We start from the raw sequence: 14,118 nt of genomic DNA on the forward strand, positions 1-14,118 counted from the left end.
ACCAAATTTAGTCGTGCTTTTTGCCTTAATGCACGTCCGACTGTTGTTTCCTTCATTACATGGAGCTTTTCTGAGGATAGAAAATCAGTTTTTTGTCGAGCTTTATCCATCTTTATGGCTTTTGCTAATTCCACGAAAGGTGTCCCGGTTCATCGCATCCTCCTCCCTTCTTCATCTATATAAGCTTGTCATTATGCATTGGGGGGGGGAGAGAGTGTTGGTGTTAGTGTTATGCTAGTGATTTGGTGATTGAGTGATAGTAGTGATGATTATTGGTCATGGAGTGTTAGATGTTGAGTTTATGGAGGAATGCTAGTGAGTGCTAGAGAGGTTATGCTGCCGGAGAAGAGATGCATGTCAAGACACATATAGTTACTCGCCCAGCCAGGAGAAGGGTCGACGTCAGAACAATGGTTGTAACTTTTCCTGTTTATTAATTGATGAGCGACTGCTATTATAGTTCCAATCTCATTATCTATCATGGTGATATGTTGATTTATTTCCTTTCTGACTGAAATATAGTTGTGCCTTGGTAGTTTTTATGTTGGTATCTGTCTCTTCCTTTGCATGTGCAGGTATTCGTCATGATCTGTTGGAGCAAGGGAGCGAGGATATCAACTCTGCTTCAATCATAGCGTTGGACTCCAGGTTAGTCTTCTTGATTCACCTTTGATGCATAACTAGGAACTTGCGTAGCAGCGTGGTTTGTTTGTGGCTAGTTCTGTGTTAGGCTAGTGGGATCGCCTCTGTCCATAGAGGGGATTTACCTTACCAACAATATGGATGCTCTTACTACCATGGAATCCGAAATGGAAACAGATTCGGATGGCAGAGCCAAACATGAGTTTGATTCAGATTTCAATTCAGCACATAAGGAAGCAGGTATTGAAACAACAGGACAGTTACATGAGAAGGATGGTCAGTGTTCGGACCTTGCTGATGCTGAAGCTACACACTGGCAATCATTTAGCTATGAAAGGAAGACTGTGTTTTTTAAATTAAACAGCAGTTTCGTAGCGCGCTGCGAAACTGCTGTAGGTTTTGTTTTTTAACGCAGACAAACAGTTTGATAAGATGATCGGAAATTTTCAAAGGAAACACCTAAGGGACATATAAGAGACCAAATGAATCTATCATAGCCATTCAGATGATGACAGGTGTACCTTTAAAAAAGTGAAATGTTTTGACTCAAGTTTAAAAGTTTTGTTATAAAGTCACTTTATACCGGTCATTAGGGTTTGGAAGGAGTTGCATACGATGAGTTTTGGCTTGCACACCTGTCCATCAATGAATCCTCCAACACATTAGGAACATGGTGGTGCTCTATATTTTTGGGTTATTAAAGAGCTAAAGACATGCTGCTGCATATTCAAATAAGTGGTGGAAGACTGGAACCGGAAAACAAGGGATTTTTCCTAACATCACTGAACCATCAAAGCATTCAGCATCCAAAGCCAGCATGGAACATTGAATACTCATCTCAGCCATCTCAGCCAAACTAAAAGGAGACAGGTGTCAAAGAACAAGAAGGAATCATTCTACGAGGAAGATAGAGTTAGAGTTATAGTTAAATTAGGACTCTTTAAACTCCAGTTTAGCACTTATTGTATTTAATGAGTCAGTTCAATAGCAAATAGGTGTCATTAGTGGCAGTCATCGGGCTCCCCTCATGCTGGAGGAGAAAGCTCGAAGTAGTTAGAATAATGTTTCTATATATAGCTGAAACATCTATGTAATGAGGGTTGGATATTTGAAAAAAAACAGAGTATTGTTTTGGCTTGTGTAAAAAACTCAGTTTCAGTAATATAATTTGCTGCTTTTCTTCTTAAGATTCATACAGTATTTCTACGTTCAAGATGTATGGTTTTACTTTTTCCTTGATGTTTTTTACAGTTGTATGAATACACAATCACTCAGAATTCACTTATGCTGCTCTGATTTCCTGTGTGTATTTATAAACTGTGGTTTTCTATGAGTTGTGTTTTGAGCATTTAAATGTCACATGCCCTGACTTCTATGTAAAAGCAGTGTCATTGTTTACTGAAGTATGATTGACTCCATAAGCCCAATGGAAACCTATGTAATGTGTGTCTAGCCTTTATATTTGTTAAGTTTACTTCACAAGAGTTAGCCATCTTACTCATAGTCAAAATCAATAACCTTTTGAGAGAGCCCTCTCAGGCTAAGGAGGCTAAGCCTTAGTCAAAAGATTGGTCTGAAATAGTTACTTGAAGTCTTCCTGGGTCGCAGCCTTCCAGGGCCTGATTTTGAGATAACATTTTGGTGCGTCTGCCGGGAGTCTGAAGATTATTCATTCCCGAAATCAAGAAGCTGAACTTCTGAAGGTAGTAGGAGCTCAGAAGGTTTTTGAGGCTGCAAATCTACCTTGGCGACTCCATTGTTGAAGAATTCAAAATTCATACATTCATGGTGATTCCACTGGAGTTATGAAGGACCCAGATGCTACCATTCTTGTTTCAAGGTATGCATGCATAGATTTTTCAGGAATTCATGGTTTCCCAAATCATTTTCCCAAGGATGCGTATTTTCTAAGGAATGGTCCAAAATTCAATGGAGAAGATTTAAGTTTAACTTCGAAGCATATATCAGATTTCTGTGATTTTACTGAGCTTCTTAGAGTTAAACATGAGGATGTTTGCATTATGTTGTTCTATGATTCATTTCAAGGGAAATGTAAACAATGGATTGAAAGCTTTCCTACCAAATCCATTAAGTCATTTGAAGACTTTTGGCTTATGTTTTTGGAGGAATGGATAGATAGATCAGATGTGGTGGCAAACTCTCCTTCAATTCAAGGTTTCAAACAATGGAATGATGATCATATTAATGAAGAAATAGATGAAAGTTTTTCTTTGTCCTTGTCTTCGTATCTAAAATCATTTGAGTGTAAGGCAGAGGATAAGATGAAATTTCTGGATGAAGTTGCTGAGGACATTGAGAAAGACATTGAAGGTTTAGAAGGTCAAATTCAGGCATATAGTTTTCATAATCATGATCATTATTTTCAGAAGTTTTCTATGGCAGAACACAAGGAGAGAGTGTTGCTTCCTTTCTCTTTCACGGTTGAGGAAGTGTACACTGTTGTTGAAGATCAGTTTGCACAACCAGAAAGTTACGAGAACCATCAAGCTGATCATGTATTCTGGGATCCTATAGCTGACTACATGGAAGAGTTTTACTCTCCAGTGTTTCAGTTCTTCTATGAAGGTCAGAGGCAACTTCAGCGGCAGTGGTCATCGCCATATCGTAGTGGCTCTGAACTCCGATGCAGTCAAAAAACTCAAATATCAGATAAGACAAATGATTGGCTACATTGGAAATTTCACATTGATTGAGCTGAAAGAAGTTTGAATTGATAGGGTAGGTAGGTAGGAAAATGCAAATAAGCTCAAGGTTTACTGAGCATTTATTTTTCAGTAGATGTAGATTTCTTTCTCCTACAGTGATCATCAAGCTTAAGCCCAAGGTGAAGGCCCAAGAAGCTGGAAAGGGATGTTTGTCAAGCAAATTTCTGTTTGTCAAAATGGATAAAGCACTGGAGCTACAAGTTCTTAGTGTACCACAAGGGCACACTATCCCAAGTGGAGCCACTGTTATCACTGACAAAATTTCAATGCCAAATGTCTTACATTTGTTTGATGGTAAAGCACATAAATCCTTTTCAGCAGTTTCGCAGCGCAACATGCTTTAAGTGATTTCGTAGCGCATAATTCATACTTTGCACTGGCTGCGCTACGAAATTGGGGATTTGTTCGAATCCACAGCCTCTCGCAATCCATATTCTCTAGAAACCTTTTGAGGTCCTCTGGATTTGTTAAGAAGCTCATAGTTCTCCTAAAAAATGGATCTTCTGCAATTCAAGAGTTGGCAGCCTCGGCCATCTGTAATCTATCACAGACAGATGAAATAAAGAGAGCATTAGGGGAGGCAGGGTACGTTGGTCTGCTTGCACAGATGTTGGATGGCAAGCCTAGCTTCTCTCAACCACTTGCTGTAAGGGCACTCTCTAGTCTATTTGTTGTCGATACAAACAGAAAAGAATTCATTAAATTGATGACCATGTATCTTGTCTGGTGCGGTTATTAGATCCTCAAAATGAAACAGTGACAAAGACATTCCCCATTTCTGCGTTGTTGGCCCTCTCCTACAGCAATTGTTGACCGCCTTCTTCCGTTTCTGGGGATGGAAGGAATACGACTTCTTGAGTTACATGGTTCTGATGCAGAATAAATTTTAAACACACTGATCTTTAATACATTTGTCTTCTGCCAGGTGTTCAACGAAATAAGCTCTAGAGATATAGAAAAGATAAATGTATTGCGTGGCACATTCAACAACTTGATCTTCATTGGAGTATTCTTATCAGCGTTTTTATAGTTGTGTTTGTGACTGCAGTCAGTGATTACCGGCAATCATTGAAGTTCAGAGATTTAGATAAGGAGAAGAGGGTTTGCCATTGGCGGTGACATTAAGCCTTGCTTTTGCTATGAAGAAGATGATGAATGATAAAGCACTTGTGCGGCATTTTTCAGCATGTGAGACAATGGGATCAGCAACATGTAGTTGTAATGATAAGACAGGGACCCTAACAACAAATCGTATGATAGTTGTAAAGTTCATATTCCAGAATACAGGGGGTGAGGTGATGATTAGTGAAGAGGTAAAACTTTTATATGGATGCTCTTACTACCATGGAATCAGAAATGAAAACAGATTCGAATGGCAGAGCCAAACATGAGTTTGATTCAGATTTCAATTCAGCACATAAGGAAGCAAGTATTGAAACAACAGGACAGTTACATGAGAAGGATGGTCAGTGTTCGGACCTTGCTGATGCTGAAGCTACACACTGGCAATCATTTAGCTATGAAAGGAAGACTGTGTTTTTTAAATTAAACAGCAGTTTCGTAGCGCGCTGCGAAACTGCTGTAGGTGTTGTTTTTTAACGCAGACAAACAGTTTGATAAGATGATCGGAAATTTTCAAAGGAAACACCTAAGGGACATATAAGAGACCAAATGAATCTATCATAGCCATTCAGATGATGACAGGTGTACCTTTAAAAAAGTGAAATGTTTTGACTCAAGTTTAAAAGTTTTGTTATAAAGTCACTTTATACCGGTCATTAGTGTTTGGAAGGAGTTGCATACGATGAGTTTTGGCTTGCACACCTGTCCATCAATGAAGCCTCCAACACATTAGGAACATGGTGGTGCTCTATATTTTTGGGTTATTAAAGAGCTAAAGACATGCTGCTGCATATTCAAATAAGTGGTGGAAGACTGGAACCGGAAAACAGGGGATTTTTCCTAACATCACTGAACCATCAAAGCATTCAGCATCCAAAGCCAGCATGGAACATTGAATACTCATCTCAGCCATCTCAGCCAAACTAAAAGGAGACAGGTGTCAAAGAACAAGAAGGAATCATTCTACGAGGAAGATAGAGTTAGAGTTATAGTTAAATTAGGACTCTTTAAACTCCAGTTTAGCACTTATTGTATTTAATGAGTCAGTTCAATAGCAAATAGGTGTCATTAGTGGCAGTCATCGGGCTCCCCTCATGCTGGAGGAGAAAGCTCGAAGTAGTTAGAATAATGTTTCTATATATAGCTGAAACATATATGTAATGAGGGTTGGATATTTGAAAAAAAAACAGAGTATTGTTTTGGCTTGTGTAAAAAACTCAGTTTCAGTAATATAATTTGCTGCTTTTCTTCTCAGGATTCATACAGTATTTCTATGTTCAAGATGTATGGTTTTACTTTGTCCTTGATGTTTTTTATAGTTGTATGAATACACAATCACTCAGAATTCACTTATGCTGCTCTGATTTCCTGTGTGTATTTGTAAACTGTGGTTTTCTATGAGTTGTGTTTTGAGCATTTAAATGTCACATGCCCTGACTTCTATGTAAAAGCAGTGTCATTGTTTACTGAAGTATGATTGACTCCATAAGCCCAATGGAAACCTATGTAATGTGTGTCCAGCCTTTATATTTGTTAAGTTTACTTCACAAGAGTTAGCCATCTTACTCATAGTCAAAATCAATAACCTTTTGAGAGAGCCTTTTCAGGCTAAGGAGGCTAAGCCTTAGTCAAAAGATTGGTCTGAAATAGTTACTTGAAGTCTTCCTGGGTCGCAACCTTCCAGGGCTTGATTTTGAGATAACAAGGAGTAAAGTATTTTTTTCCCTAACACAACTCCTAAGGCTGTATCTAAAGCATCAATTGATATATGGAAAGGAAATTTCCAATTAGGTCCTTTTAAGATAGGTGCTTTAGAAAATCTCTTTTTCAAAGTTTCAAAGGCAACTTGACAATGAGAATTCAAACTGAATTCACAGTCCTTGGTAAGAATTTTAAAGAGTGGAGATGCAATTTTTGTAAAGTTTTCTATAAATCTTCTATAATATCTAGTAAAACCAAGAAAACTCCTAACATCTCGTTGATAGTTTGGCAATGATAATTTAGAAATGACCTCAACTTGAGATGATTCTACCTTAGTTCCATCTCCTGAAATATCGTGACTTAAAACAATTCCTTCGTTGAACATTATAAAACATTTCTCATGACTTAATGAAAGATTTGTTTCATTACATCTTATTAAAACTTCTTCTAAATTTTCAAGTGCTTAATTCAACAAATCTCCATAAGCTGTCAAATCGTCCATATACACTTCCACACAATCATGAATAAGATCAGAGAAAATTCTGTTGCATAATCCAAAGGGAAGTACTCTGTAAGAATAATTTCCCCATGGACAGGTAAATGTGGTTTTATCTTGACCTTCAGGTGCTACCTGAATCTAATTATATCCACTAAAACCATTCAAAAATGAAAAATATTTTTTCCCTGCCAATGTGTCCAAGACTTTATCTATGAAAGGAAGTGGAAATTGGCATTTTAATGTTGCTTTATTCAATTCACTGTAGTCGATACATACTCTCCATTTCCCATTTTTGTTTCGAACAATTACTGGGGGTGAAACCCACTGACTGTTTAATATTGGATAGATGAAGTTTACATTTAACAACTTTTGTAATTCCTCCTTAACAATTTATTTTAGATTTGGGTTCATTATTTTTTGTGGTTGTCTAACTGCTGTTGCATTTTTTTCAATGTAGACATGATGTATGTAAGTCTTAGGATCAATTCCTCTCATATCAATGTATTCCCATGCATAAACAAAACAATGTTTTTGTAAAACTTCTACCAGTTGATTCTTTTGTAATTCTTCCAAGTTCTTATTAAAATTCAAAGTTTTACCTGGAAAAATTTCTATTGAAGAATTCCCAAATTTTTCCATAGAGAGAAATGATACTTGTCTAGATGAAAGATATTCATTTCGACAACAATCATGATGTGAGGAAGATTCATTATTTTCCAATAGATTTAAAGTTTGGTTCTCCTCTCTTACTTGTTCAGTAGTAAAAACAGGTTGTATATCATCATCATCATCTATTCATTCCTCATTCTCTATTTCTATTATTGTTTTTGCAGGTGGGTATAATGTAAATTTTTTTGTAGAATTTCCATCTGAGATAAATAAGTCACCTGATCTACAACCGATGAAAGCATCAATTGTAGCTAACCAATGTCTTCTTAGGATTAATGGATGTCCTCCAAGATTATTCTTGGGTGTTAAGACCATGAAATCAACAGGATATTCCCAAGAATCTAAGGATACAAAAACATATTCCAACACACCACAGGTTTAATTACAGACCTATCTGCTAATTGTAATAGTGTTGGTGTGTATTGAAGGTTAGGAAGCCTAAGTGAATCCATAACTTGTTTAATCATTATGTTTATGGTTGCTCCTAGATCAATTAATGTGTTTAGTATTTCAATTACATTGATGTGAATTTTCACAATGGGGCTCCCTGGATCTTTATATTTTTGGATTGTTGTTTTCCCCATCATGATGTCTGCAATTTTCCTGACTAATTGAATTTTTTTTATGTCTTTTCTTTTTCTTCCTTATCTTTGAGTACTTAATTCCTTAATTATTTTTTCAAAGATTGGTATTTCTTTTATGACTTGTTTATACAGAAATTTCTTAATTCATCCATCATATTATAATCACGAAATGTGATTTTTTTTTCTACTCCTTCATCAATTTTCAACTGTTCAAGAAAAGGTGGTCTAATGGGTACCGAGGGTTGTTCTATAACAGGAGTATTTATTGGAACATTTTCTGTTTGATTATTCTCTTTCTCAGGGAGAGAGGTCTCTCCTTCTTCAGATTTATTTTTATGTTTTTGAAGATTTGTTCTTGCTTCCTGAATAACAACTGGGGGTTTTCTTTGCAATACTCTTCGAGACCTTAATTAGACATTATTTAGATCTAGTGGATTTATTACATAGGTTTGAGGATTTTTCCCTTCCATATTGTAAATAGGTTGTTGTGACATTTTATTATTAACATCCAGAAGTGTTTGAGCGGGTAACTGATTTGATTTTTATGCAAATGATAGGGAAAGATGTTGATTTTGATTCTGAACTTGGACTTAAGGTAATTGATTGGTTTGAGGAATTTGATTAGATTGGGGTAGGAATTGTGGTGGAAAATTAGGATAGGATGGTGAATATTGTTGATGTTAAGCATAAGCCCCATAAGGACTTTGCCATCACTGATTCCAAGATTGTGATTGTGGTTGAGCCCAAGGCTACCAAGATGGATTCTAATTATTTTGTGAAGACTGAGCAAATTTTTGTGGTTTGAAGCCTTATGATTGATTTGGTTGAGAGTTCCACCATAGTCTATTGGTAATAAAGTAAAGGGGTCTACTTGTTTTAGTATCCCTTCGTCATTAAATACAGCTTTGAGACCTAGTAAAGAAGGACACTCCTTAGTATCATGGTTATCTACACATATGGCACAAGTTTCTATAGTTTTTAAATCTAAAGGACACTCTCTTAGGGCATGCTTCTTTTGACATCTAGGACAGAAAATGGATAATGCAGCATTTTCATATTTTTGCTTATTCTGTATTTTAAAGGTGTATATATGTTCACTTAGACTCCCTAAAATATATGTCTTGAAGGTATCAAGCAAGCTTCCTAATTCTTCCCTACTGACTGTCCCATCTACAGATTTATTGATTCTTGATAAGAGATGGTCTCTAGGGCTTTTTTCAACTCGTGCTTTACCCCTTGAGATATGTACCAAATTTATGTTTAAGCTATAAGATATTGAGTGAGTGATAGGGTTCTCCGTATGCAAGATATTAGGAGATATACGGATGAATGCTGTTGTGGGGATAAGGATGAATGTTGATGGGTTAACCTCCATCATGAGACATGTTGCCATTCCCATAACGCACATCTTTCGCGAGTATACAACAGACTTCAGACATTTTTCTATTTCTGTGCCACAGATTTTAGATTTTTTTCTATTTCTATTTTTATTTTTGTGAGTGGAGAGGTACATTCTATTTTTAATATGAAAATTGAAAATTTTATAAATTGATTTAAATAAAAAAAATTAAAAATCTAAAACTAAACAAATCGAATAACTCTATAAAACATTTAAATAATATTAACTCCTAATTTTTTTACATCAACTCATCCATAATTAAAAGATATCTAAATCAACTCATCCATAAGTAAAATATATCTCAATACAAAACAAACAGTGTCATTTACACAATTCTTTGCTTTCCCCATAAAGTGGCAGGCTGTTTGATTCTATGTACGCAATTCTTTGCTGCGTACATAGGGAGATATGAAGACTATAAAAGAGAATATCTGACGCAGTAGTCAGCCAAAAGTTTAAGGAAACAATATAGAATAGCTCTCGGTTTGCTTAGATGACCTTCGAATTATGGGACATGGCAAACGTGGAACAACTTAGTTCTATATGGTCATTCTTTTTGCAGATGTAAATTGCAGATTTTGGATATGAAATCTCCATGTTTGAATAGCGGAAATATTTAGAAATTTATTAATATTTCAAATATTTCAAAATTTGTTAAGGTAATTAAAATAAATTAATAATTGTAATAACCAGTCTTGCATATTATATGCTTGGAATATTTCGGAATTTGATAGATAAAAATATAGTGTTTTCAAATTAACTCTGTAATTTATATGATTTCAAGGGAATGCAATCGAAATAAACTAATAAATGTATTGTGCAGCTTCGCACATCATATTTTGAGAATATTTCGGAATTTGATAAACTAAGATAAATTTAAAATAATTAACATATTTTTTGTACTTTTAAACTTAAATATCTAATTATATAATTTTAACTCAAAATAATTGAAATACACAAACAAATGTAATGGAAAACTTTGTAAATCATATTCCTAAAATATTTCAAATTTAATGTATAGAAACACAAAAACGATTAACTTAAATTTTGTGTACATGGGATTTCAAAATATTCTCAAATGACGCTACTATGATAAGGGCATTCAATTTTTCAAAAATTCACTTTTTATTTTAGTTATTTTAGATTAAAATTTTAGTTTTGATTTTAGTCAAATATATTTTAATACAAAATTTGATATTTAAGATGAAAATAATTTGAGAAAAAAAAAATTTGAAATAAAAATTTATATTTAAAATAAAAACAACGGATAATTTAAAACAAAACTTTATATTTAAGACAAAAATAGTTTGACACAAAAGTATTTTAAGACAATTTTTTTTTTTCTATTTAAAACAAAAGCAGTGTGTGAAAAAATATTTTAGGACAAAACTTTATATTTAAGACAATGACAATTAAGAGGAAACTCATTTAAGACATTTACCAATTAAGACAAAACCATATCAATTTAAGACAATAATATCTAACACTTGCAAAATTGACTCTAAGAATGCGCCTTGTCTCACACCTATACTGAGGCTACCATTTCACTTACCATTCACATTATATTATATAAAGACAATGATTTGTTGGGCTTTTAGTTTTTTGGGGGTAGCCAACTACGCGACAACTTTTCCTAGTAAGATTTCATGGACATTGATTCTTCTTTTGTCTCTTTGAGACAAGTTTTCTATAGTTGCATTCACGAATTTAGAGAGATTCCATGAGTGGATAGGGGATAACTATATTTTTAATTTTTGAAAATAGATATTCAAACCACATGTAATTTAATCATATCAATTTCTTTATTTTATATTATATTTTTCGTTTTCTATTAATCTTTTTTAATTAAATATAAAATTAGAATATGCTAATTATCTTAATTATATTAATTTTCTAATTAATTATAAAATTAAAATATAATATTTTGAAAAGTTAGAATATTTTTAACTAATTTTTAAGCATTTAATTTAATGTACATTTATTTGAAAATTATATTAAAAATTACATAAAAGTAATAAATTAAAGATAATTTGATTTCACAACAATTACAATATACATACCACATTCTAAAAACATAATTACATCGAAAGTGTTCCTCTACGGGCTTTGGCTGGGAAGATTTGGTCAATCAGAGCATTCAATTTTCGTCCTACTCTGTCAAATCAATTTTTACCACATGGCAGGATCTCGCAACTTCCGGATTTCATCTCTGATCTCTGAGTTCAGTCTTCTCTTTTGTCGATTGTCTCGAGTTCGAGTCTAAGGATGTGTTTTCAGTCTCAGTGTTGCCGACAATTGCAATGCAGCACTAGTGCGAGCCCAAGGGTGAGGAATATTAAAAATGATCACTTGATTGAAGGTTTGGTTCTGTCGTCTCCCCACTCTAGATTAAGCATTCTTACGGCTGGTATTAGGATTTCTAGAAGTACATGTGCAATGTGTTTGTAGACGATGTATCGTCTTGTTCATCGATGCAATTGTGCTCTTGCCCACGAGTGGCGCAGGAGTAACTTGTTCTAGTGGGAGTTTCCATATTGTGGGATTATATCACTTAGCCCACATCTGCTATGTAGGTTGTAATAGTATTTGAATCAATCAGGGCAATAATAGGGCATTCTCATTCCTTTCTCCCTTTTTTTCCCAACATGTCCATGATATTTGTACAAAGGATAGTGACTATGTCACTGGTATTCAATGCATATTGTGTAGTTTAGCGGGTGACTCGAGTTACAGATGCACCGCGACTAATACTACAAATCCAACTTTAAAGGAATCATTCTCAACTTTGAAAGATTTTGATTGATTTTCATTTAATTTCTCTGCAAATCATTGACATTTTCTTTTATTTTTATTTAGGTGGGTGACCTACTTTTCAATAAATACTCATGGTTGACGACCCACAATTCGTATGCAATCATCGAAGAAGAATTGTAGATGGATGTCTAAAGATTCAATTACAATAACCAAGAAGTTAGCTTTGCGGACTAGTTAAATGTATGTATGACCTGTAAAATATTTTAGGGCAATTAGGGTATTTGAATCGCTGGGAGTTTAGCCTAGACTTCAAGCAATTAGGGTATTTAATTTGGGGAAAGTTTTGACGAATGGTGCTAAAGGGCTAATGTTGGACATGTATGATTACGAGAATGATGTTTGGCTCTGTCATTCCTTCAAGGCAATTGCTACAATTTCACAACTTTTGTAGGTTAAAATCTCAAGTCCCTTGATTAATTAATGAAATTTTTTTTATTGTTTAAGTTAAATAAATTCGGGCATAATTTTCCACATTCAAAGTGTTATTCAGGCTATTAGGGTGTTATTTTTGCTGTAAATCAATGCAACATATCTCCAGGTCCACATTATTCAGGAGATTTGAATTTACCCAAATTCTCAATAATATTGATGGTAACTAGTGAAGCTAAAGCCTTGGATGTAAAGTTAAACTAGTCCGACTCATATTGAGGTCTTTTTCATTTAATATATTTGAACCTAGCCATGTCAAGCATTAAACACATTGATAAATTACAACTGATTATAGAATTTTTCAACCCTGTTTAAATTTAACTAAATCAATATTTAAATATTTCTTTTATTTGGAATATGGTTCTATTACAGATGCCAGTTGTGAATACATTGAAGGTGATTAAGGCATTTTTGACAACAAATCCTTTGAAGTCATCACCATATTCATTCAAGACTATGTCAAAGCTACCAAAGGTTTGACCAAAGTCTTCACCGAAGTTGATTTGATGAAGTACTAGTACCAAGGGTCTTCCATGCCCAAATATCGTAGTGATTGGTTCATTGTGAGTGACACGATTGTGAAAAAATATCACCTTATAATATTTACCTCAATAGCTTCCAAAGAGGCCCTAGAGGGAATTTCTTATCAATGGAACTATCTGGTGGAAAATCAATGTAAGTTTTACAAAACCTATGATCTCATGCCTTTAATTATGTATATGGAGGGATTGATGAACAACTATTTTGGTAGATGGGGATGTTGGTTTGGTAGTAGGATCCAACATTGAACGCATTAAATCGAAGAATCTAAGCTCAAAATCCTAGTTGTTGGTTCTCGAGAATTTCTTCCCAAATCAACCCAGTTTATCCAAATCCTATGTAGAAAATTTCGATGCACTCTTAAACATTTTGAGCATGTGTCGCCAAACTATAGGAAACCGATGGGCTAATTTCTTAGCAGTGGATTTCTTTCAAGTGCCATTTATCACTTCATTTTTTTAGTTTACACAGACTAATATTTAACCATAGTGGGTTTTATGACATACACATTTAGGTTAAATTTCATTGATCCATGTTAATCTAGGATTGTTACATTCACATCTATTTTTTATCATTGTTTTATTTTTCTTTTCATGAAAATGGTCCTAAAGTGAAAGTGGGTTCGGTTTTTTGAATTTACACAAACCCCAATCTTCAACCTTAGTGGGTCTTATGACATTCATCGAGAGGTTAAATTTTATTGATCCATGTTAAACTTGTATTGTTGCGTTCACATCAGTTTCTGATCATTGTTCTATTTTTCTTTTCACACTATGCAATATTCACTCGGAATGTTCTCACACATTCCATTTTCTGTGTATTTCTTCAAATGTAAATCACGACAACCTAATTTGTCTCATTTGCGGAGAAAAATTGAAGGAAGTATTCCTCTTGCATTTACTACAGATCTCTAGACAGGGAATTCCTCTATCATTTACTACAAAGCTTTGGACAAGGTATTCCTCTCAGAGTTTTAGAAAGGGCATTCCTCTT

General features: G+C 34.5%; 1 pseudogene; it reads left to right on the forward strand.

Annotated features, from left to right (window-relative positions):
• Positions 1-809: 809 nt before the first annotated feature.
• On the forward strand, positions 810-13,587 carry LOC149158062 (PI-PLC X domain-containing protein At5g67130-like; annotated as a pseudogene).
• The last annotated feature ends 531 nt before the right edge of the window (positions 13,588-14,118 follow it).

The sequence above is a fragment of the Pinus tabuliformis genome, chromosome 5_2 (genome assembly GCF_031772625.1).
Source record: "Pinus tabuliformis cultivar Carrire ecotype Pingquan chromosome 5_2, CPIR1, whole genome shotgun sequence".
Lineage (NCBI taxonomy): Eukaryota > Viridiplantae > Streptophyta > Pinopsida > Pinales > Pinaceae > Pinus > Pinus tabuliformis.